This window comes from Lissotriton helveticus, chromosome 7 (assembly GCF_964261635.1).
Source record: "Lissotriton helveticus chromosome 7, aLisHel1.1, whole genome shotgun sequence".
Classification (NCBI taxonomy): domain Eukaryota; kingdom Metazoa; phylum Chordata; class Amphibia; order Caudata; family Salamandridae; genus Lissotriton; species Lissotriton helveticus.
In genome coordinates, this window is record NC_136068.1 from 1,062,525,163 (window position 1) to 1,062,548,266 (window position 23,104).

General features: G+C 44.7%; 1 protein-coding gene across 7 annotated transcripts in view; it reads right to left on the reverse strand.

Moving 5' to 3' along the window:
* USP36 (ubiquitin specific peptidase 36) overlaps positions 1–23,104 on the reverse strand; it is a 755,622-nt gene that overhangs the window by 338,870 nt on the left and 393,648 nt on the right. The window lies entirely within an intron of this gene.

The window sequence follows — 23,104 nt, forward strand, 5'->3', positions numbered from 1 at the left end:
CGATGTTTTTGTGTGGTACTACAGTTTGTTTCGGTAGTGCCTGTTTCTTTGGAGCCGAAGTTTTCCCTGTTTTGACAGTCTTTTTCGGTTCGATTATGGCCTTGTGTCGATTTCGGAACCGGTGGTTTCGGATCGACGCCCTTTGATGTTGGTTCGATGGCCTTTTTCGGCTCGATTTTCTTCGGCTCGATCGTTTTCTTTTGCGGAGCCATTGGTTTGTCGCCTTTTGGTTTGGGGTGGACAACCTTCTTTGGATCGAGTCCCTTTTTTGTGTTGTCGGCCGTCGACGCCGATGCTTTCAGTTTGACGCCCTTTTGTCTTGGATTAGATATAGGGGCGCTGGTTTTCGGCTCGACGTCTTTTGTGTTCGACGCCGATGGGTCGATATAGTTTGGCCCGAAGACGGTATTGTCGACGAGTTTCTTCAGTCTCGACTCTGATGGATCGACGTAGTGTGGTCCGAAGACCGTGTAGTCGATCAGTTTTGGTTTCGTTTTATGTTCCACCACTTTTGGTTTCGATATCACCAATTTCGGAGTACTTTGATCCGATGGCTCTTTAGTAATATTCTTAGCCGGGCTGTATTGCGGGGCTATAGAATGTCTTAGGAGATCTTGGCTAAGGCCTTGTGGCGATGCCTCGACCTGACCCTGTGGAACCATGGAGGTAAAGATATAGGCCGCCGTACTCCCGGTTGGGCCCGTTTCATCACTGGAGTCGTCCTCTACGGCTCCAATCCCTTGTTCGCCGTCCCCTACCTCGACGATGTCGTCTTCCTCGTCGATGTAGTAGTCGGAGTCATGCTCCGATTCTTGATCCGACTGTTCGTATTCTTCAGCCTCGACAAGATCTTCTTCGTCGCCAAAGATATTTTCTGGCTCTGGCGCTTGTCTCTGCATGGTTAGTCTAGCGGCCCGTCGAGTTCGAAGTGTCTTTTTTGAACGAAATTGGGCACAGGCTAGGCAGTCGGCCTCATTATGTTCTGGAGATAAACACTTGTTACATACAGGGTGTTTATCGATATGTGGGTATTTGGAGTTACATCGACGACTGGTTGCGTGGCGTCGAGAAGGCCCGCGGCCCGATTCGACGTCCCAAGTTGGATAAAGTTTGTATAGAAGCTGTCGGCACCGATTCGAGACAATACCGACGATACCGAAGGCCTTTTGGCCTCTAGAAAGTGTAATTTCGATTCCGAACTTCGAGTAAAGGAATGTACATCCGAACCCAATGGCGGAAAAAAACAATTTGAAGATGAAGAGGATGCCCATGCGCACTGTAGTCAAGGGGAGGAGCCACCTATCTCGTGATACTTCGAAGACTCTTCCAGGACAACAACGTGCAATCATCCGGACCCAACACTAGGCGGCGATCTATGCATAGATATGAATTCAGCAGCCCACATGACTCGAACCTACAGTTCCTATTTCCTTTACTGGATTCTTCTTGCACTTCAGTGGCGGTGTGCTTAAACACATCACTTTTTTCTACAAACTAGGACTTCGCTCAACATCTTACTTTAAATCTCGGGTTTCAAACTATGAAATACTTTAATTTGCTATTGTTCAGAATGTATGGAGTAATTATGTTCCTCTTGGGTTTTCAGCCCTGAAGAAGTCATTTGTGCACTATACTGATCGACGAAACACGTGTTGGCTGTGTTTTCTTTGTGAACTGAAGACTGTTTTCTTCAATGAAGTGGAGATCTAGCTGTAACTAGAAAAATTACCTGAATTCAAAATTAATTTTGGAAAGACGGAATAAATTCATGGACTTTGGATCAAAAACTATTGAACTCTTTCAATATTACAAAGACTGTTGATATTACAAAGACTGTTGATACTACCTATAGTGTGCTCGAGGTCAATTCTTTAATGCAAGAAGATACATTGTTTATCTGTGGTTTATGGAGACAGGGTGCACAGGTAAGTTAACATCATTGTCTCGATGCGCTCATAGAAAACTAAAGGGTGAGTGAGACTAAGTGGACTATCGAAGACGAATGGGGATTGCACAAGTTTACATCAGCTATTGTTGGATAGAGATGTTTGGGAATTATAACGGATATAAAATTCAAATTGGGAGAGTATATCACAATCATGGACTTTGAGTGAATACTGCAAGTTTACAATGCATACTTCAAACATGAGATGACCATGGAGAAAAAAGTAGGAGTTAAAAGGAGAGTCTTTTATTTATGTCGATTTGCACGCGATCACTTTAAAGATTCTCAAGGGAAGGATGTAGAGAATGATGCCCACCCGTAAATAGGGCTAATTTCGGAGAGCCGAAACCTGTTGGGGGACTGTGGTGACCTGCCAAGTACTAGGAATTATGAATAAAGCACACATATTAGATCTGTCGGAATCGGGTGTATGGTGTTTTCATTTTGCGAGTAGTGTGAATCTATATATACTGAACTATGCAATGAATTCCTAAATAGATTAGTACCCTAGACTATCACTGACGAGGAGAGGATAACTCTGGCTGCACTGATTTCCTAGGAGGAAGTTTTGTCAGTAATAAAACTACCAAAAAGCACCAACTCCCCGGGTCCGAACTGGTACACTGCTCCTTTTTTATACAATATTTTGCTCTGATTGGGATGCAGCTTTGTTAGACTTACACCAATCATTCTCCTCTTCAGAAGAATTTACCCACACGTGGCTGGAGCAGTTACTGCAATCATCCCAAGAGAAGAGAAGAATTTATCTCTCCAGAAAAATTATAGACTAATATTGTTGATTAATGAAGACTGTGAAATATACGGTAAAGCCCTGGCCACACGCTTAGACAAGTTAATCCAGAAAGTAATTCACTCCACTTTAGTGGGTTTAATTATAAACAGGCTTTCTAATGAAAACACTAGACTATTTTGTCAAATAATTGAGAAGGTTTCTCAGTTAGTCTCCCCCTCAGTAGTAGTAATGTTCGAAGCCAAAAAGGCATTTGACAAAGTATCTTGGCACTTTCTCAAAACTGTCCTTAATTTGATCTACGTGAAAATACCATCAAAATGGTGATGACCCCACCTGAAATACATCCATCGCACGTATTTTAAGCAGCACAGGCTCTGGATGATGGGAAAGGCAACCTCCCCTGCCTGTCTGGACGCAGAGGAGTCCCTCCTGCACACTGTAGGATTGTGCAGTAATACAAACTTCTTGGATCCAACTCCTGAATTGACTGGGTCATGTGTTGGGACACTCCATTGCAAGTGATCCTCGATTAGACCTCCATATATCTGCGGATTTTGAGGTTGACCGCTACACAACTGCCTTCCTTTGGCTCGGCCTTATCATGGCTAAAAAGGGATAAAGCTTGCCACTGAAAAGATGTCGCCCACCCACAATTGCATAATGGAAGCAAGGTTTAGATTGGTGCCTAGATACAGAAATACTGGTGTTCGAGGCCAGAGGCTGTCTCCAAAAGTACATAAAAAACTAGCAGTGATTGGCTGACTATAGGGATCTCTTCATATCACAATCCATAGACCATGGACCTAGGCCTGGATGTGCAAATTCAATCCAATTACGGCTTGGCTGGCTGATGCAGCCCTCGCAGGACGCTGGGGTTTATCCTTTCCTCCGCTTGGGGGATCTCGGAAATATTGGTGGGTGAGCGAGGAAATCGGCTATGAAAAAGGCTTCCAGGTTTTCCATTTATACTGACTTTTACAGATAAATACAGACAGAAAACAATACTGAAAACAGTGCTTCTTGTGAGAGACTCTCCGGGCCGGATTCACAGAACTAACTTAAGACAAAATCCTAAACTTACTACCATTTCGTTATTCACAGAAGGCTCTTACTCATTTCGTTATTCACAGAAGTAGGAGTCCTAACTTTAGGACTCCTAAATGTCTTCTGTGAATACCAAAAGTCTAAAAGTTAGGATTTTTCACAGTTTAGGAGTAGTAAAGTTTCCTAAAAGTTAGGATTTTTCACAGTTTAGGAGTAGTAAAGTTTCCTAACTTTACTACTCCTAAACCGTGAAAAATCCTAACTTTTAGACTTTCGGTATTCACAGAAGGCATTTAGGATTCCTAAAGTTAGGACTCCTAACTTCTGTGAATACCGAAATGAGTAAGTGCCTTCTGTGAATACCAAAATGAGTAAGTGCCTTCTGTGAATACCAAAATGGTAGTAGGTTTAGGAATTTGTCTTAAGTTAGTTCTGTGAATCGGGCCCTCCATGCTGTCTTTCATGAACTACAGGCAACGGCTGAGCAGATAAACAGAATGGACAATTAAAAAACAGGATGAGATTTCCTTAAATACAGTCATATGTTAACATATATTTGTAGTACAACACTAATATGTGCCTGTGAGTGTAGTCTTTTGTTACACATGGCAGCTTAATTTGCCAAAATGTGACAGCCATCCACTATGAGTAGACATCCAAGAGTTAAATAAACGTGGAAGTATACCATTTTACAGCTCCATTTCTTCTCAAAACACAAAATAAATAAGGCTAAATACAAATAAGATGGCAAAAAAATAATTATGGCATAAATTAGACAAAAAGAAAAAAAGAAAATAAGATAAAACTGGGACCCCTAGATAGTATTTGCACCTTGCTTATTTTTATAGTTTGCCACGCTGTGTGGTTTTGTAATATTTGTATTCATGATAAAAACTTAATAAAATGTGTTTCCTAGAGCAAGAGTCAAACTTAATGGCACTTTCTCCGATTATTTTGACCTCCAGTGCTTAATTTGAGCCGGCGGTTATCGGTGCATGTCACCGGCACTGAATTGTCAACACCGACACTTGTTACCGTCCACCACATAGTGGCGCTGTTTCTCTAAATGCGAAATGAGCATTAATACCGGCCACCCAAGCCATTCTTATAGTTTTAGGGGGCATGGAATAGTCTTAATTGTCACACTTGAGGGAGTGTGATGGTAAATAGGTCATCACTGGCTGGGGGCAATGCTTGGTGCAGCTTCAGTGGCCTTCTGACAAAGGCCCTGGCACTTATTTGTTTACAAATTAAGCACTGCCTAAAACAGGGTACAAGACAAGGTTGGCCGCTCTCACCTTCACTTTATGTCTTATGGCTTGTAGTAGTTGTTCAATAACTAAGAGAAAATGACAAGATTGCAGAGGTTCAATTCAGTAACCTTACTGTTAAAGCAGCTGCAGATGACATACAAAATTTCACTGAGCATGCAGAATCATCCTTCCAGAACTTGTCGGAAAATATCGAAACCTATTCCAGAGTATCAGGATATACATTAAAGACAAATCTGAAGAGATAGCTTTGGGAGTAGAGATGTAATTGGCACCCCTGGTTTATTTTGGCAAACTAAAAAATACCTTGTTTTGAATTTAATGATGACCTAAACGAATCTCTAAAACACAATGATGTAATTTTGTTACTGACAGTTACGAAGTTTTTGGAAAGCTGGCCCCCAACATTTCTAGCTTGGTGGGGGGAAATCGAAACTCTTAAATGATGATTACTCCTATGATTAACTTTTGACTTCTAGGACTGATTCCACTCTCAAAAGATTCCTCGACAAATTTAACAATCTATTTAACAAATTCCTTTGGGATAACAAAAGACCACGAATCTCTCTGAAAAAAATAAGATAGCTCAAAAATGTCTGAGGTGTTAAATTAGCGGGCTACTCACTACATCATAAAGTCTCTTGAAACAGAACCCCGACAAAAAACAACCGTATTAAAGTAGGATCTTTATGGCTTAGATACCCTCACTTTTTGTCTCGTGTTCATATGTTTTGACTGTAGTTCACTGGAATCCTGCTAACCAGGACTCCAGCGGCATTGCTATCTTTTCTAAATACTGGTAAATAATTTGTACACCCCACAAATGGCATACTGGGGTACCTTTGTAAGTCAGTAGTATTTGGGACTGTAGTACCCATGGCACAGGTACACCAGGGGGTCTCCCACGGGCTGCAGCATATATTGTGCCATCCATGGGAGTCCATGCAAACTGTGGCTGCAGATCTGTGATAGCAGTCTGCATGAAATGGTGCATGATATAAGGTTTTCCTAATATCCCGGTCACAAACTTTAAACCTATGTCACCCCTGAGGTAGACCCTTCAATCCATGGGCAGGGTGGTGCATGCTTCATTTTTTTTTTGTGTTGTAATTTTTTTTATTGAGATTAAGTCCTACAATGTGAACATTATTTTTAAATCAGAGTATACAAGTACTAAACAATGCACTGTAGTTCACCAAGGAGGGGGAGAGGAGATAATAGATAGGGTATGGGGGGGGGGGGGGGAAGAGTTATGAAGATCCACCACCGAGTGTAAGTTGGTCCTCGAGAAGGCAGGTGCTGAGGGGCAATTGGGGCAATAGGGGCATGCACCTTTCACTTTAGATATAAGGTTTTGCTAATATCCAGATCACAAACTTTAAACCTATGTCACCCCTAAGGTAGACCCTTCAGTCCATGGGGTGCATGCTTTATTTTTTTGGTGTTGTTATTTTTTTTATTGAGAAAGTCATACAATGTGAACATTATTTGAAATTAGAGTATACGAGTATTAACCAATGCACTGTAGTTCACCAAGGAGGGGGGAGAGGAGATAAAAGAGATAGGGTATGGGGGGGTGAGAGTCAAGGTGCAAATCAAACTAAGAGAGTCAAGAAGATCCACCACAGAGTGTAAGTTGGTCCTCCAGAAGGAAGGTGCTGAGGGGCAGTTGGGGCCAGGGGCCCACAGGTAAGGAGAGGACAGTGGGTGGGAGGGTTGGTTCAGGTAGGCAGTCCCTGGAAGGAAGGGGGGAGGAAGATTTGCGTCTCCATGGACTTGGTGATGCAGACAGCAGGGCCAGAGGGAGGGGTGTTCACAGCACGGGAGGAAAGAGCCCCTCATTAACAGATCAGGTAGGTTCCCGACCCTTTGCCTAGAGGGTGGGCCCCGCCAAGAGGCACAGAGGATGTCGCAGGTTATTGTGATGGTTTCCAACATTAAGGGGGGTGGGTGGGGGTTTTGGGGGCGTCAGAAAAGTATACAAAGCATTTGTGCGGGGTGCATGGTTTGAAGTCTGTGGGTACACCTGAATGAGCAGAGGTACCCCTACAAACTCCGGACCCCCTTCTCTGGGCTTTGTATGTGCGGGGCAGCCATTTTAAGGTATGTAGTGGATACTGGCAAGTCGAGATGTGCAACTACATAATGGCTGCTCCGAACCTGGTCATGTTTGGTATCAAAAATGTTGGACCCGGTGTAACCACTCTACACCCGGGCGCCTTGGGTCCCTAGCTACTCACCTTTGGTGGTCCGTGCTTCCCCTGAGCTTCTCCATCCTTGGTCATCAGTCTAGTTTTGATACTTACCTCACATATCACTTTCTAAGGTTTGCCCCAATAGGGCCCCATATGTTTTTCTATGTTACTTACCTGTTTTTGAAGTATCTCTTGTGAGCATTTGATATTTCTGGGTAGGAGATATACCAAGTGAGTTCTTATTGTTGTGATAATAAATAAAGTATTTTCATAAACACCTGTGTGGTTCTTTCTTGTGTGAAGGCTTACTGACAGACTATTGTGGTAAATGCAACAGCTTTACACCCTCGTGGACTAGCCTTAGCTGCTCTCTACAGCTACCCCTTGAGAGCTTTGGTTATTAAAGACCTAAACACTATCACTAAGGGTTGCCTGGACTCAGTACACAGTGCCTCACCATAGGTGGACACTATATGCTAAGCCAGCCTCCTACACCAACCAATTTGGTTGGAGGTAGAACGTCAGATTTTTACAAAACTCCAACCTAATTTTCCTCTGTAGATAGTATCACTTTTTTGGATTGGATAAATATATCTATTGACTCAAACTCAGCCAGAAAGCTGCTGTCATACCGGAAGCTGATCTGAGACTATGAGAAACGTCCATGCACGAAAGTGCGATCAAGAGCAACTATCGGATGCTCGTAATACTTATTTTGACACACACGACAATGCGATCAACGCAGGCATCAGATCCCATTAAGGACCAAATACATTGCAACACCTTTACATTTCCTGCCTCCCACAGCCAGGACAGAATTATAACCGGCACAGAGGTCCAACAACTCAATTTTGTGTGAATACAGCTCTGAGGAAGTCGTGGGTTATTCCCGGACGACGAAACATGAGTTGGCTGGATCACAGAAATGAAAACACAAGAAATGACTGCAGCCTAATATTGTACAATGTCTTGTCTTAAATACAGCAAATATTGAATACCGTACGCTCGGGCATGAGTTCAACTGACTTTCAATTCAGGCAACTCTAGTATCCCTCATGAAGATTTTGAGTTAAAACAAGAACAGTAAAGCTGTCCTTTTTAACCAATGGGGATTTAAAAAAAAAAAAAGTCACATTTTATGTGGATGGGGCAAAGGGGTGTCTCCAGAAGTAACTGTGAGACTGTTTCAATGCAAGGAAAAGTAGCATATATATCAAATCAGTGGCTTGACGGATTGATCTATTTTTTGCAGGTTACAGCCCATACATTTATGAAACGGAAGAAACAGACTTCCATGCCCTAACCCAGAACTACAACCATTCGCACCAAACTGGAGAAACAGGTCTTAAGTGGGAGCATCTTGCATTTTCATTACCGTATTCGGCATGGAAATTACGTATTCGATAATCAAATGAGGAAAAAAAAACCTGTTTCCAAGAATTCTTTAAATACCACGACAAGGAACGGACATATTGGAACAAATAAATCGCCATATTTACTATATAGATTGTTGAGAATTTAGTTTTGTTTTGTTCAAATGCCTGCAAAGTTTGTATTCTGCTTTCTCGTACAGGGAGATTCTCCACCTCTTCTTACAAAGGAAAGCATTTCAGCATAAAAGGAGCAGCACGCACACCTTGCTCACACATTATGTCTATGCTGTTGAAGTCGTCCCATGAGTGAATCTGTGTACGTGGGTGGTGCACGCTATATGCTGCGGAAATGCGTCCAAATGGAAAAGGTGCAAAGATACTGTGAATGGACAGTCTTGTAATCCTCTGTTAACCACTGTTTGGGATGAGCCTAAACAGCTCGTAAAGTGTCTTTTCATAGATTTCCCCATAACTCAGTCTCCATCAGTAGCCACGTTATCGCTGGGTTCCCCTTTTGGCCTAAAGCACGTTTCTTGTCCACTATGCTCCTCATCTTGTGTGCTCAAACTTTGGGAAATTAGTGCATTCCTATAAAGGCAGGAGGGTACTTATAGGTCAAACAATCAATACAATGATAGACTGGGATCACAGACAAGCCTTATTGACCTCGTCAGTTAGGGGGTTACCCTCCCCCCCCAGCCTGAGCACTAAAACTTGATTTAGAATGGCAAGGCGGCGCAAGTAGGAAACAAAGATTGGTGCAAGTTAAAAAAGTAGCACATGTGAAAAGCAGTCTTAAAGAAATAAAAAAAGGAGTGCCTAAACAATGCCCTAAAATGGCTGCAGGGCATGTTTAGGAGTGGTTGTCTGCTCTTAGGAAGGGATAAACCCAGGAAGAGCTAGGACGTGTGCATGCCATGGACAAATGGGGAGGACGATTAATGGAGAGACATGGGAGCAAGCAAATCTTAATCCTATGGGCGGGCTGAAGCCCACAAAGATACAAGATGTCTCTTTGAGACTGTCTCTGCCTAGAGCCAAGACGTAAAAAGATGTTCAACTAGGGGAGAGGAGTTGGCCTAAAGGCTATGGCGGTCGACCTCAAATCTGGGTAACCGGGTTCGAGTCTCAGCAATGACGCTGAACATCCTGTCATTCTGGGCAAATCACTTAATCTCCCCGTGCCTAACAAAAAAAAAATCAATGTGTCCTCATGTAACCCATCTGGTGCTTGTGTAAAGCGCTCTGATACCCGATACCTTCGGGTCAAGTTTGCGATCCGTTAAAAAAACCTACAAAAAACCTGCAAATAAGTTACATTTGTTTTGATGATCGTTATTCTGTGTTAAAGCAACACCCATGTTGCTCTACCACATTTTTTTCTATGTAAACATACAACAAATACTGCATTTTTAAAGAGCAAAAAAGATTAATTATTGCTTGAGGGCTACAGAGAGCATTGTTGGAGACATTTCCCTTTTACAAGTAAAATACTGAGCAATTAAAGTATTAATGGCAGGCAAAAATAGCTCAATAGCCCGAAAACTCACAATCAGGATGTTACCCTCCAGCAACATGTATTCCTACCACCCCTGATATTGTTAGTTCCTGGGAGTCCTCTTCTCAGTCTTCTTCTGCAGCATAGCAGGCACCTCTGAGCTCCATGGTGGAAAAATATTCTGAAGGCTTTATGGTCACACAAAGTGGGGGTTTATTAGCCTAATCTCTAGTGATCTGGTTTCACCAGACACACTAATTTCCAAGATAGTGGGGGGGGGGACTAAAAGGGTAAAACAGGTCAGATTTTCTGGCTTAAACTACGAGATGGCAGAATATGACAGCATGTGAATCTAGAGGAGATTCATGCTGAGAAACCGTTATAAGAACACAGCCTTCCTCCCTACCAAACCTAGATGTGATTTGTGTTTGTTTAGTTTGTCAAGGATCCTCAGACAGGCTTTGATAGAGGCTATTGTTGCTGTCAGTGAATTTCATTTGACAAACCATTTGTTGAGATAGGGGAAGACTTGCGGTCTTTGCTTCTGGAGATATGCATCCACTTGGCCCATGCACTTTGTGAAAACTCTTGGGGCTGATTTGAGGCAGACTGTGAGGACATCGAATTGATAGAGCAAACTGACCACTTCGAATCTCAGAAATGTATAATGCTTCGGTTGAATAGGAATATGACATTCTGGATCCTATAGGTCTAGTGAGGACATGCAATCCCTTGTTAGGTCATGCCTGGGCAGCGCATGTGCTGCTCTGTGAACTATGCTGTGTTGGAGTATGTACTTGAAATTCCGCCCATATTTTTCATTGGCTTGTGTCACTGTCCTTTGTAACGGCTGGATTCCGATTCGTAAATAGGCTTGTTAGTCCCTCCTTAGTAGCGCCTTGTCTTCATTTGTAACTTTCCACGAGGACATCACCTTTTACATGTGTTGTTGCTCGGTAGGCTTTATTTACAGCCTCCGAGCACTATTTCCTTTTATGGTTTTCGCATGCCTGCTGTTGCAGCCAGGACACACTCTCTCCCAACCCTTTATTATTCTTTTTTTACATAGCACAGCACGGCACGCCACGCGGATAGTGGCGGCTGTGCCTTCGCTTTACTTGTTGCAAAACGTGGTTGCATGGTTTTTTGTTTTTTTCTTTTCTATTTATTTGTTTTTCTTCTAAAAACAGACAGTGCTCATGCGGGTGACTGGCAAACCTTGTTTAGGCAAGGAAGGGGGACAAGTCTTACACGTCAATAGTTTGGAAGGGCGAGGTGCTGCGGTTTTGCACTAGTGATTTCAAAAGTAAAATTGAGAGGCCAGCTGGCAGCTGTGTGATATGGGTTTCTCTTTCATAACCAAGTTAGCACACCCTTTCACTGCACTGGCTTCAGCACTTGTGTCGCTTGGAAGCGTCGCAAAAACAGGGGTTTCTGTTGTCTAGAGCAATGGCCTCGCCGATTCCTAAACTGCCACTAACCTACTGTCGCCAACAGATCAGCAACTTTTAGAAAGGGCTTTTTTGTCTGGGGGCCGTTCCTATTCGGGTCAGAATGGAAGGAATCCAGGTACTACTGGTTGAAGCAAAATTAATTCCTATACAAAGAAGTCCGCCCCAAAAAATAAAACAAATTCGACACTAACGAGAGACCCTTAACATTTCTCTTCAGACAAGACTGTGAAATCTGTGCAATTTGAAACTCTATTCAACACTTCCAACCAGCATACTGTTCACAATGTAGAGAGCAGGAAAGGATAAGAATGGCGAAAATATGCACTCGCGCATTTTTGTGTTTCCTTTTTGAACTGTTACTCTTTGCTTTACGAGGCGAACATCATGCAGGAGAGCACACATGGCTGGAAAAGTCACACAAAATGCTTGGGAATGCTAACATGTTGCAACTTTGATGTTTTTCTCAGCACTGACAAAAGCCACTTTTTTGGGAACGTCCATTTTTCTGCTCTCCTATTCTAGTTTTACTATTGCATAAAGTACCAGAGACTTGTGAAGTTTTTGAAAGAAGTAAAGACAATTGTCAGTAAATTTAAGACTGCAAATTTCACTTTTTTTAAATTACACATACAGCAGAGAAAGTTTATGAATTAGGCCCCCGTCTTCACTTTGAGCCCCTGTGCTGCCCTTCCTTGGTCTAAGCCTCACACCTATCACGCTGCCTGGGTGAGTTGCATGGCCGTTACTGTATTATGCTGGGCAGCATACCATTCAACTAACCCACATTTGGCGGTTGTCGCTTAATGACGGACACACATTTCTGTTCTTATTTATGGCGAATAGGGACTTGGGACTTCATATGCATTCAGCACCGTTTTTAGGCCGAGCCTGAGTGAGCGCGCATGCGCTGCTCAGCAACACTGCTGTAGTGGAGTATAGCAGAGAAGCCCCGCCCACCCTTGCCCTTGTGTGTCATTGGCTTGTGTCAGCGTCATTCCTAAATGCTGGCTTATGATTCCTTAATAGGCTTGTTAGTCCCTCCTTACTACAGCTGTGTCTTCATTTGTAGCCGCCCGTGGCGACTGTCCCGTTTACTTCGGTGTAACATGGTACGTGTGATTTAGTCTTGTAAGCACTATTTTCTTTACTGACTTTCTCCTACCTCAAGCACAACGAAGCGCTTTGCTTACATTCAGCGCGCCATGCATGCATTCACTTTCCAAGCAGCCGCCATCTATCACCACACCACAGGCCCTCAATGACCTTTTCGGGAGCCCTGTCCTTAACCCCACTCCCATCCCTTTAAAACATCCTCTCGCTGGTTTTCCCGTGAGAGGATGACCGCCAGGATTCCACAGGCTCAGAGAGATGGTGCAGTTGAAATCCATTAGTGTGTGGAGGTGCCCCCTAACCAGTCCACCGAGGCAGTGATGAACAGCCTGCTGAGGTACCCAGGCAGCCCGCCTTGCACAAGAGCCCCGGAACCAGCTGAGGCCCGTGCAGGTAACAGCGGTGGGGCGCTGCAGAGGGAAAATTAAGTTTCCCTCAGCATCGTCCCTCCAAATACCCCCTCACCCGGCTTCACCGCTGTTACCTGCACGGAGGGTGGCTGCCCGGAACACTTGCTCACTCCAGCCTATGAGGACTCTGCCAACAATCCTCTTCCTATTTAGGTTTAATCATCACCAATGGATTTTAAACTGTTTGCCCAATGTCCTTGTTTGACGTTTTAATGCTGCACACATGTTCTGAAATGCAGTCATTAGCTTACCATCTGCCGTCCGAGGTAGACTTATTCTACTCATATGCATTCTTACATTCAGTCACTCACTGTATACATACACCATTACATGTGCACATATTCCACTTTGCATTCTACGGGTATTCTACAACTATTTACCCAGCACCCACCGTTAACGATTATAGCAACCCAATCCCACCACACACAGTAAGCTCTATATAAATGTTACAATACCTAGTTGTCCCCAGAGCAATGCTCAGTTCTATCCACCCCTGGCAGTGAGCATGTGCAAAAGGATCAGAGGTCGAGGGTCGCAGAGGCACTATGGTGGCTCCCCTGAAATACAGCGTTGTGAGTGACGAACGAGGTTGTAGGACTTGGGAAAGCTCAGAGGAATCCTCTGCAGACAGGGTGCGGGGTCGAAGCCGTGCGCACGTACTTGCCTCTCCTCCGGCCGAATACATGTAGGAATACAGACACCAGAGACTCGGACCCGTATCAAGGAAAAGGGCAAGGATTCTGAGCACTCCCTCCTCATAATCAGATAGGCAACATTCCAGAACATTAGCGGTACAAAAGGTTGTGGTGATGGACTGAGCATCTGAACCAATCAAACACTCACATCCAGTCAAAAGATCTGGGTTTAATCCATCACCGTTCTTTAGCCCACTCTGCCACCCCAGTTCAGACATGGCTATATGCAAATCAGTCTGACCCTGTGCCTCATGGGAACAGTCCAGCCCGAACCGCCAAGCCATGCCTTCCCTGGACCGGAAACAAGCTTCCGAGGACCGGTTTCTGGCATTCCAGTCGTCTTCAGCCTGGCTTGCTTGAATCCAGTGGCAAAGTGAGCAAGGGACTCACGTCTGAGCATACCCTACCACACTTAAGGCGGCCAAAAGCGGTGCAAAAGGTTGTGGTGATGGACTGAGCAAGGGACTCACTTAAGGCGGCCAAAAGCTTGTTTCCGGTCCAGGGAAGGCATGGCTTGGCAGTTCGGGTTGGACTGTTCCCATGAGGCACAGGGTCAGACTGATTTGCATATAGCCATGTCTGAACTGGGGTGGCGGAGTGGGCAAAAGAACGGTGATGGATTAAACCCAGATCTTTTGACTGGGTGTGAGTGTTTGATTGGTTCAGATGCTTCGTCCATTACCACCCCCTTTTGTACCGCTTTTGGCCGCCATAAGTGTGGCAGGGTATGCTCATACGTGAGTCCCTTGCTCACTTTGCCACTGGATTCAAGCAAGCCGGGCTGAAGACGGCTGCAATGCCAAAAACCGGTCCTTGGAAGCTTGTTTCCGGTCCAGGGAAGGCATGGCTTGGCAGTTCGGGCTGGACTGTTCCCATGAGGCACAGGGTCAGACTGATTTGCATATAGCCATGTCTGAACTGGGGTGGCGGAGTGGGCTGAAGAACGGTGATGGATTAAACCCAGATCTTTTGACTGGGTGTGAGTGTTTGATTGGTTCAGATGCTCCGTCCATTACAACCCCTTTTGTACCGCTTTTGGCCGCCATAAGTGTGGCAGGGTATGCTCATACGTGAGTCCCTTGCTCAATTTGCCACTGGATTCAAGCAAGCCGGGCTGAAGACGGCTGCAATGCCCGAAACCGGTCCTCGGAAGCTTGTTTCCGGTCCAGGGAAGGCATGGCTTAGCAGTTCGGGCTGGACTGTTCCCATGAGGCACAGGGTCAGACTGATTTGCATATAGCCATGTCTGAACTGGGCTGGCGGAGTGGGCTAAAGAACGGTGATGGATTAAACCCAGATCTTTTGACTGGGTGTGAGTGTTCGATTGGTTCAGATGCTCCGTCCATTACCACCCCCTTTTGTACCAACATTCCAGAACATTCCTGCCCGTTTGATTCCAGGCATAGTGACCCCGGGACCAGCAGGGGCTTCCACTGATAAATGGGGGCTCCCCCTAAAGTGCAATGACCCCAACAAGTCCGCCCCACGGGACAAGAAATGGAAACTGTCGGAAGCAGCCATCTGTTGAAAATAGGGTGAAAGCGCCAAACAACACATTAAGGCATGACAAACGTAATACACAACAGAGAAATTTGTTTTTCTATATTTCATGTTAGTGTGGAAAGCAACGTCAAAGCGGTATTAATAAAAGAAGGGGTCTTTACTCAATTAGTGACTTCATTGAATCCACCTCAGAAGGATGGCAGGCTGAGGTCATCTATAGAGTTGAAAACGTGTGACCTGTAGCTTGCTTATAGATCTCTACAAAATAGGCATTAAATAACGGACTTATTGAAATCATGATTAAACTTTGGCCCATCCTAGTATTATGAGGCATGTCGCAATATACTATAATGTTTCAAACTTTTTTTTTTTTAAATGGACGATGTGATCTCATCCATCCCAGGTCTGCAGATAAGGAACCAGTGGACAAGGTGGCGAAGTACGTGGTGGCACATCTTCGCAACCCCTGAGAGGTGGATGCCCAAAACTGCCTGAAATTAAAGTGCCCTCGCCCCACCATGCTAGAGGGGAAGGTCACCCTTACTCCAGACACAGATGCCATGATGGTATTCCGAGCAATCTTTTTCTGGTAGACAAAACAGACGGCGGCCACAGATCATTGATCAACCTCAGGGACTTCGACGAGTGGCTAGTTTACCGGCGTTTCAAGATTGGAGGTATTCACCTACTCAGATGTCCTGCTTACATCGGACTGGATGGTACGCCTACATCTAAAGGGTGCGTACTTGACTGTTCCCATTTTCCCTCCTCATCGCCGGTTCCTGCAGGTCATATGGCACTCCCTGACCTTAGAATTGATCCCCCTTCCATTTGGCCTGTCGTCGGCGTGTTGGTGCTTCATGAAGGTCCTCAAACCGGCATTAGAGTTCCTCAGGGCGGCACAGGGAATAAGGTGGATTGTTTACCTCGACAAAATTCTCATCCAGGCTCAATGCCCCAGGACACTCGCCCTGCCCCTCAGACAGCAGTGTATCTCTTCAGGGCCTGGGGTTTGTAATCAATGAAAAGAAGTTGCTTCCATCTCCCGTCCATGGAGTGGGCTTCAAGGACAGGATCCCATCTTGTTTCCTCTTAAAGATGGACAATGGCTCAGCGGTGAGATATATCAATCATTTGAGAGGCACCAGGTGCTCAGCACTGGCAGATATGGAAAAGAATTTCTGGAACTATTGTTTGTAGAATCATGTCTTTGTCAAGCAGAGTACCTCCCGTACCAAGTGAACCAGGTGGCGGATTGGCATTCATGGCATCTTCAGGACTTGAGTTTATGGAAGTTGGGCCCTCAGGTCTTCCTAGGGCTAGCAGAAAAGTGTGGTCCTCTTTCGGTAGGCCTGTTTGTGTCTGGTCTTGACTACCATTTGCTGAGGTTCTTCAGACGGCTACAAGATCACCCGCAGGGATCGTGCAACGGAATCGGAGGAGGAATAGCCATCATCCACACATCCACCCTCAAGGTCGCCACCCACGCAGACGACACCCTCAACACTGCTGAACACCTGCACTTCCGGATCCACACCGACCCCAACACCACCTAGTGAGTAATAGCGCGTGAATTTCTTTGAGAACACATCAATCATCGACTGAAGGACAAGACTCACAACACTGAACAAAGAAGCGGAGCTCACTTTCAGTTTTCGTGTGTCAGGATACATGGATCCGGTCACACGGGGGTTTTCTGCATGGGGACCCTGCGTAGATTGACATGGCATTTGAAGGAGAAAAAAGGGAATATTCTGGAATAATAATCTGTCGCTCGCATAAGAAAATAAAGATTGCGAACTGCCAATATTACAATAAACAGCTGCTTGGTATGAGAACTCGTCTCATGTCTATACTGAGGCTATTTTGTTCGGTGATGTTAAGGCGGTCACTTAGGAACGTAAAGTAAAGGTTGCGAACTGCCGATACCTTAATAAACAGTAAACAGGAATCAGAGCAACTCTGCACTAAAGCTATGTAACTTACGTTTTTCTCCACATTCTCCCACTGTAACCTGGTGCATGGACCGGGTCTCGCTGACGTGCGAGCCGACGGAGAGTCCATGTTTGTATCGGCAGCGTGGGGGAAGGCGTGGTGTCGTGGGTGTACGTGATACACGTGACCCCGAGTGCACTAGACCAGTAACTTTTCTACGTAGTGGCAAATAGTCCTGCATGAGACTCGTGAAGCGTAAACACGCTTGTTACTATCAGCGGTTGCTATGTTTGTCATATGACGTATTACCCTGTCGGGAGGTGACTGCCTCTCTTGTCTGAAGTCCCAACTTTATTCAGCATTGACAGAATGACAATGTGTATACGCTGCTACTGCGTGGTTCTTGAGGCTCACTTTAAATTGTGGAATTGAAAGATGATATTCGGACCTTCACAAGGGCTGCTGTAACAATATGGTGACTAGTATATGAACAGCTCGAGGATCTGTTAGGTTTATTTTACAATGACAATGTGCCAGATGTGTATGGTGCAGCTGATCTTGCCAATTATCAGTGCTCATGCACAGTGAAGAGCGATAGTTAAACCATGGAATAGTGTTTAAGCATCTCCCTAATAGCAGCTTATGCACTGTGCGATAAAGAGGTATTTTGTAGTTCAAAATTCAGAGTTTGCTGCATAATAGTAAAGTTGCATGGTGTCATATTTAAGACCTTTGTATAGCGTTCCAAGGCACATTATCATTAAGGTCTGTGACATGGGTCTGAAGTCTATACACCCAGCGTTCTTTTTCAAGAAGTGTGTTCTGTAAGTCTTGTGTATGGTTTTTCAATTGTTCAATGACTACCCAACTCATATCATTGGTAGTATGTCCAATGGTGAGGAAAAGGTAAGTCATTTTTGTAGTATTGCGTTTACACCTGATGTTGCTCCTATGCTGGCAAATTCTGGTTTTTATTTTTCGGGACGTCATCCCTGTAGGAGGATGGATATCGGACTATGGTTACCCAGATTTTTTGACTTGTGTTTAGCTGGTTTTCGACTTAGTTGGCCTGGGACCCTGCTAATCAGGGCCCCAGGCTATCTGTCCTCCCTGTAAAATGGACTCCATGTACCCTAGGTACAAAACTAATTGGATATTGAGTCACCTTATCAGCCCCTGTACAGTGTACTATAGGTACCCAGGGCATAGGTGCACCCAAGGCCTATCAGGGGCTGCAGCATATCTTTTGCCACCCCTGACTGGCCTTCCAAACTGACACAACTGGCTGATTACTCAGCTGGGGCAAGGTCGTGTAATTACCCCTTGCTTAGGTATAGTATTCCTATATCTAACCCTATCTGGACACGTATGCACCTATAAGTCACTCCTATGGCATGCCTTAACACTCCTGAAGGCAGAGTGCTTGGTTTTATGTGAGATGGTGCTCTAGCATGAGTTGAGCCTGTCTGCAGCTTTCGGAACCATGTCCTTATAGCTGTTCCAGGATATTGCCATACCATATACTCTTAAGTGCATTATGAACCTCGCGGTTAAATGCTATCTTTGGTTTGGCATTATCAAAACATGTAGTGTAAGATGTCATACGCTTTGGAATACTACCCCTCACCAGTCCTGGCGACGGGGATAGCATTCCACCCTTCTAGAGGGAGAAGACCTTTCCTTAAACGCGGTTAAAATTAAACAGCCATCCAGCTATGGGTACAAAAGTATCCCTATTCACATTAGGTATGTGGTCACTACAGCTAGATATTTAGTAAATGCTACAGTGCTGAATTTATTCCGAATGGCAATACCTTGAATTAATAGTGTGTCTTGTTTACCACAAGCCTGAAGTACTTTATGTGTAATCCGTTTTTAGGTCTCGCTGGCGTTGCAGCACGAAGCGCTGCCGCCAACGAGACTTATAGCCGCCTTCCTCCCTCCCTGCCAAGGGAGTCAGAGCTGTGAACGAGCAGCTCCAAACCTGGGCACAAGCCGACTCAGGTCCGTGAACGCGCGGGAATGTCAACGTGCACGTTCACGCGCGTCATGCTCCTGTCCTCCCGCATCTCTTCCGAGGCGCGCTCCAGGCCGACTTGCGGTGTGCGTGTTCCAGCGTTTCTGTGGCCGGAGGTAGGTAAGTGAGGGCCGGGGGGATTTGTTTGCTTGTTCACTCTGGCTTCCTCTTTCCAGTTACGTTCCTAGACTGCTCCTTCCTCGGCTGTGATGCTCCTCTATCCTCATGTTGTAACATTTTAAAATCTTCATGTCGTGTATACCACATTCTACCATTTCTGGCATTTGAGCCAACATCACTTTGCATTCTGGGGCTTTGAACCCATAAAGATGGCGTTCAGGCAAAACCACAGGCACCACAATCCATTATGCTGCCGGCTGCCATGTTGTGGTGCACTTCTTTGTTTGCAGACTTGTTAAAGTGTGTTTGCGTTTCGTGTCCTCGACGAAGTGCTGATCTTATCTCTGTTAATGGTGTGGAATCTCCTGTTTATATCCTGGAGAACGCCCCAATCCATGACCGTCTTCCCCCTTGCGTGCAGTCCAGTTTTAGCGATAGTGCATCGTTGTGCATTCACCCACTACAACTGTTTACTTTGTATGTTTAATGATTCTATTCTTTAGCTTCTATTGCTGTTTTTGATTTTTTTTCTTCATATACTCTATTATTGAACTTGTGTTTACCACTGATACATCAGCGTCCCTGACTTAAGTGCCCTTTCTTAGTTGAACTGCTCTTTAAAATGGATTGCGTTCTTTTGTCAGTCTTTTCTGAGACCGTTTCCTGATTACTAATGTTAATCGGTTAAGTTTGCCTTTTTTATAGCAGAAGTTTAGTTGCGACACCATCTTAACTTGCCAATTTTTCCTCGTAGTTCTATTTTCGGTTATTTGGCTCTGTGTACATATTTTTATGTATCATCCCACCTCTGTGTCTCTGCCCCTCACCACCACCCTGTGCCTCCTAAGACTTGCCTTTATATGTGATTGCTGTTCCACCAACACAATGGATACATAGAACAAGTCCTAGTGTCCATGATTTTGGGGTGAATGAGCTTTGGCCAGAGAAGGTTAACTTCTCTTACAGTACCGGTATAGAGTGTCATCATTTGATCACATTGAAGCAGTAATAGTGGACGCTCAGTGGTAGCAGTTGTGTAACGAAATGCATGGAAGATTTCACCTTTAGTATTCAATCGTTACCCTCTGCGTGACGCGTTCTCTCGCATTCAGATGCCAGACTCAACAGCTCTATTATCAGAGGATTTCTCAAGTACGAGTGTTTGGAACAATATGCATCCCAACTTAACAGCAGAAGCCAGAGTCCTGTTATTTGTACTTCAGATGATCTGTCGCAACATTTGAGTTGTTGAATTAGTTAACAGGTGGCTGATCAAAGAACTCTGACTGTTCCAGGCCCTCTTTCACTTTCCAAGCAGACCGAAACTATGGCGGCTGAGGTGTCGCATTTACAAGAGTTTGAGCTATTGGCATTGTAAGTGACAATGCTTTTTATTTGTGTTAATTATCAAAAACGATAAATAAAAGGCATTGCCATTTACAATGCCAATAGCTTTAACTCTTGCAAATGCGAGACCTATTGCATTGCAAATGCTTGTATTGGTATGTGAATGTATGCATCCTTGAGATCTATGCTCACCATGCAGTCTTCCTTTCCCACCTCCTGTAGTGTTGGCCTCTTGAATTTCCCCTCCTCTGTGGGTGCTCTTTCTCTGTGCCATCCCACAGGATGATCCTTTGTACTGCAGCATTCCCAAGGCCTGATCAGTCCAGTAGTCATGTTTCCATGCGATTCAGCACTTTGTCTACTGTCTTCTGTGATGGGCAGGTTTATCATTGCAGATTGTATCTGTTGTTTGAATCCAGAGACCCCAAGCCAGGCATGTCTGCTTAGAGTAGTAGCAGTACATCATTGTCTACTTGGCTGTGTCTGTTTTGTCTAATGCAGACTGGAGGGAGATGTTTGCAACTGCAGTGCACTTCTGTAGCACACGGTTTACCCTCTTTTTGAACTCTTCTAGTGGGTGATAAATGACTTCCTCCATTTCGTCCCACTGCTGGTGGCAATACCGAATTGACAGGGCGCTTGAGTTGGCTAGACTCCATTGTGCCACAGCTGACCTCATCACCTTTCTCTCCACCGTGTCCATTCTTTTACTTTCCTTGTATGGAGCAGGACCTGCAGAAATGGGATTGTTGGCTCTTGCGAGTCGTGGCCACAATTAGGGAGTTTGCTGGTACACTGCCCCTGATATAAGTGGGGTCTTTGGTGGAAAAACCATATCTTTTTCACACTCCAGGTGAAGACCTTAGCTGATGCTACCTTTTTGAAGGCCTCTACTGTGGTCCAGGACACTGCTTAACAACGCAAGTCATTAGTATCTCTTCTAGTCTGGCAATAATGTGTCTAGAAGGACGGACACTTCTGTCTGCTCCTCTTCCAGCAGCATTTCAAATGTATCTGCAGCTCTTAACTGTGTTGTATGCAGTAATGTCATCTGAGGGTGAGGGTTTAGATAGGTAAGAATCTCCCCCCTAATCTGGCTAGTCTGCAGAGATGTGGGACCATTCTTCCACAGACATCCGGTCCATGAGGATTCTTGCTCTTGTAATTGTGGTTCCTCCGTGAACACAAAGATCTTATTTCACCTCACCTCGCCAAACGCCAATGTGGGGTTTATCTTGCAGTTTGCATTGCTGACATTCTACGTCTTTTTCTTTCAACCTGGATCTCTACTACTTCTCAGAATTCAGGTTCTTCTTCCTGGCCCTCATCCGGATCCTCAAGTGTGCCTTCCAAAATCAACGACCAGTGTTGTTCTCAAAGATTCCTGCTTTCCCGGGGAAGAGGCAATGAAATAATGTTCCCACCTCTGCTTTTGTCCATCCCGGATTCCATTTGGCAATAACTCTGCGCATGCTGTGTGGTCTTCTGAATGATGGTCCTTCTGGAGACAGAAGTTAAACACCTTGTGACTGTACTATTGCATATATTTGTGATGATAATTCAGACCAAATCTTAAGGGGACGGGGGTCCCAACTCCTTCCCCAGTCTCTGACCCAAGTGGTCTTGGGTGTGCTACAGGCTTCTCACTTCAGTGTTAGTTAGTGTTTTCAGTGTATTCTCATTAACAGGTGACATTTGTTGTGATACCCATTATTTCTCGACTGTATTCTCTGTTTTCTTCGATGAAAACTATGCCCAGCGATGCAAGCTTCTACCTCAACTCAGGATCTCTCCTTTGCTTCCAGACCAAACAGTGAAAAGAACAGAACCTGAAGATGGTGACTACATCGAAGGGGATCTATGGCGGGCATTTAACGTCACAGAAGGAGTGCCATAGCACCAAACAATCAACTACGGTCATGTGAAATAAGGAAGAAAAAAAGGTGGGGTTGGAGTACAGGTGCAGTCTAGATGGCGAAATAATTGAGAGCATCGGAATACAAAAAGATTCATGCTGAAAAAGTAAATTCATGAAAGGATCAATTCTGGAGAAATGACAAACATACAGAGGCCATGATCAGTGCTAATCTGCCCAGGTTTTAGGACCCGAGATACACTCTGTAGGTCAAACTATTCAATACACAGCAGCATAGACCATCATCACTCTCAAAACTCATAAAAAGATCTTAGACCGAATAATAATTTTCTGTTTCTCCCTCTCTCCCTCTCACTTTCCATCGGCAGTGGCATGCAGAAAAAGCAAACCATACATGTCAAGGAAAGGCAATCATTCTTGTGAGTGTGATTACCATCTCACACTTTTCAAACAAAGACCAATTTTTTTTTAACTTTATCACTTTAGAACAATCCTGCAATCTAGGCACCCAGATCATACCTTTCTCCTGGTCTGACCTCAAAGTAAACACAACAACA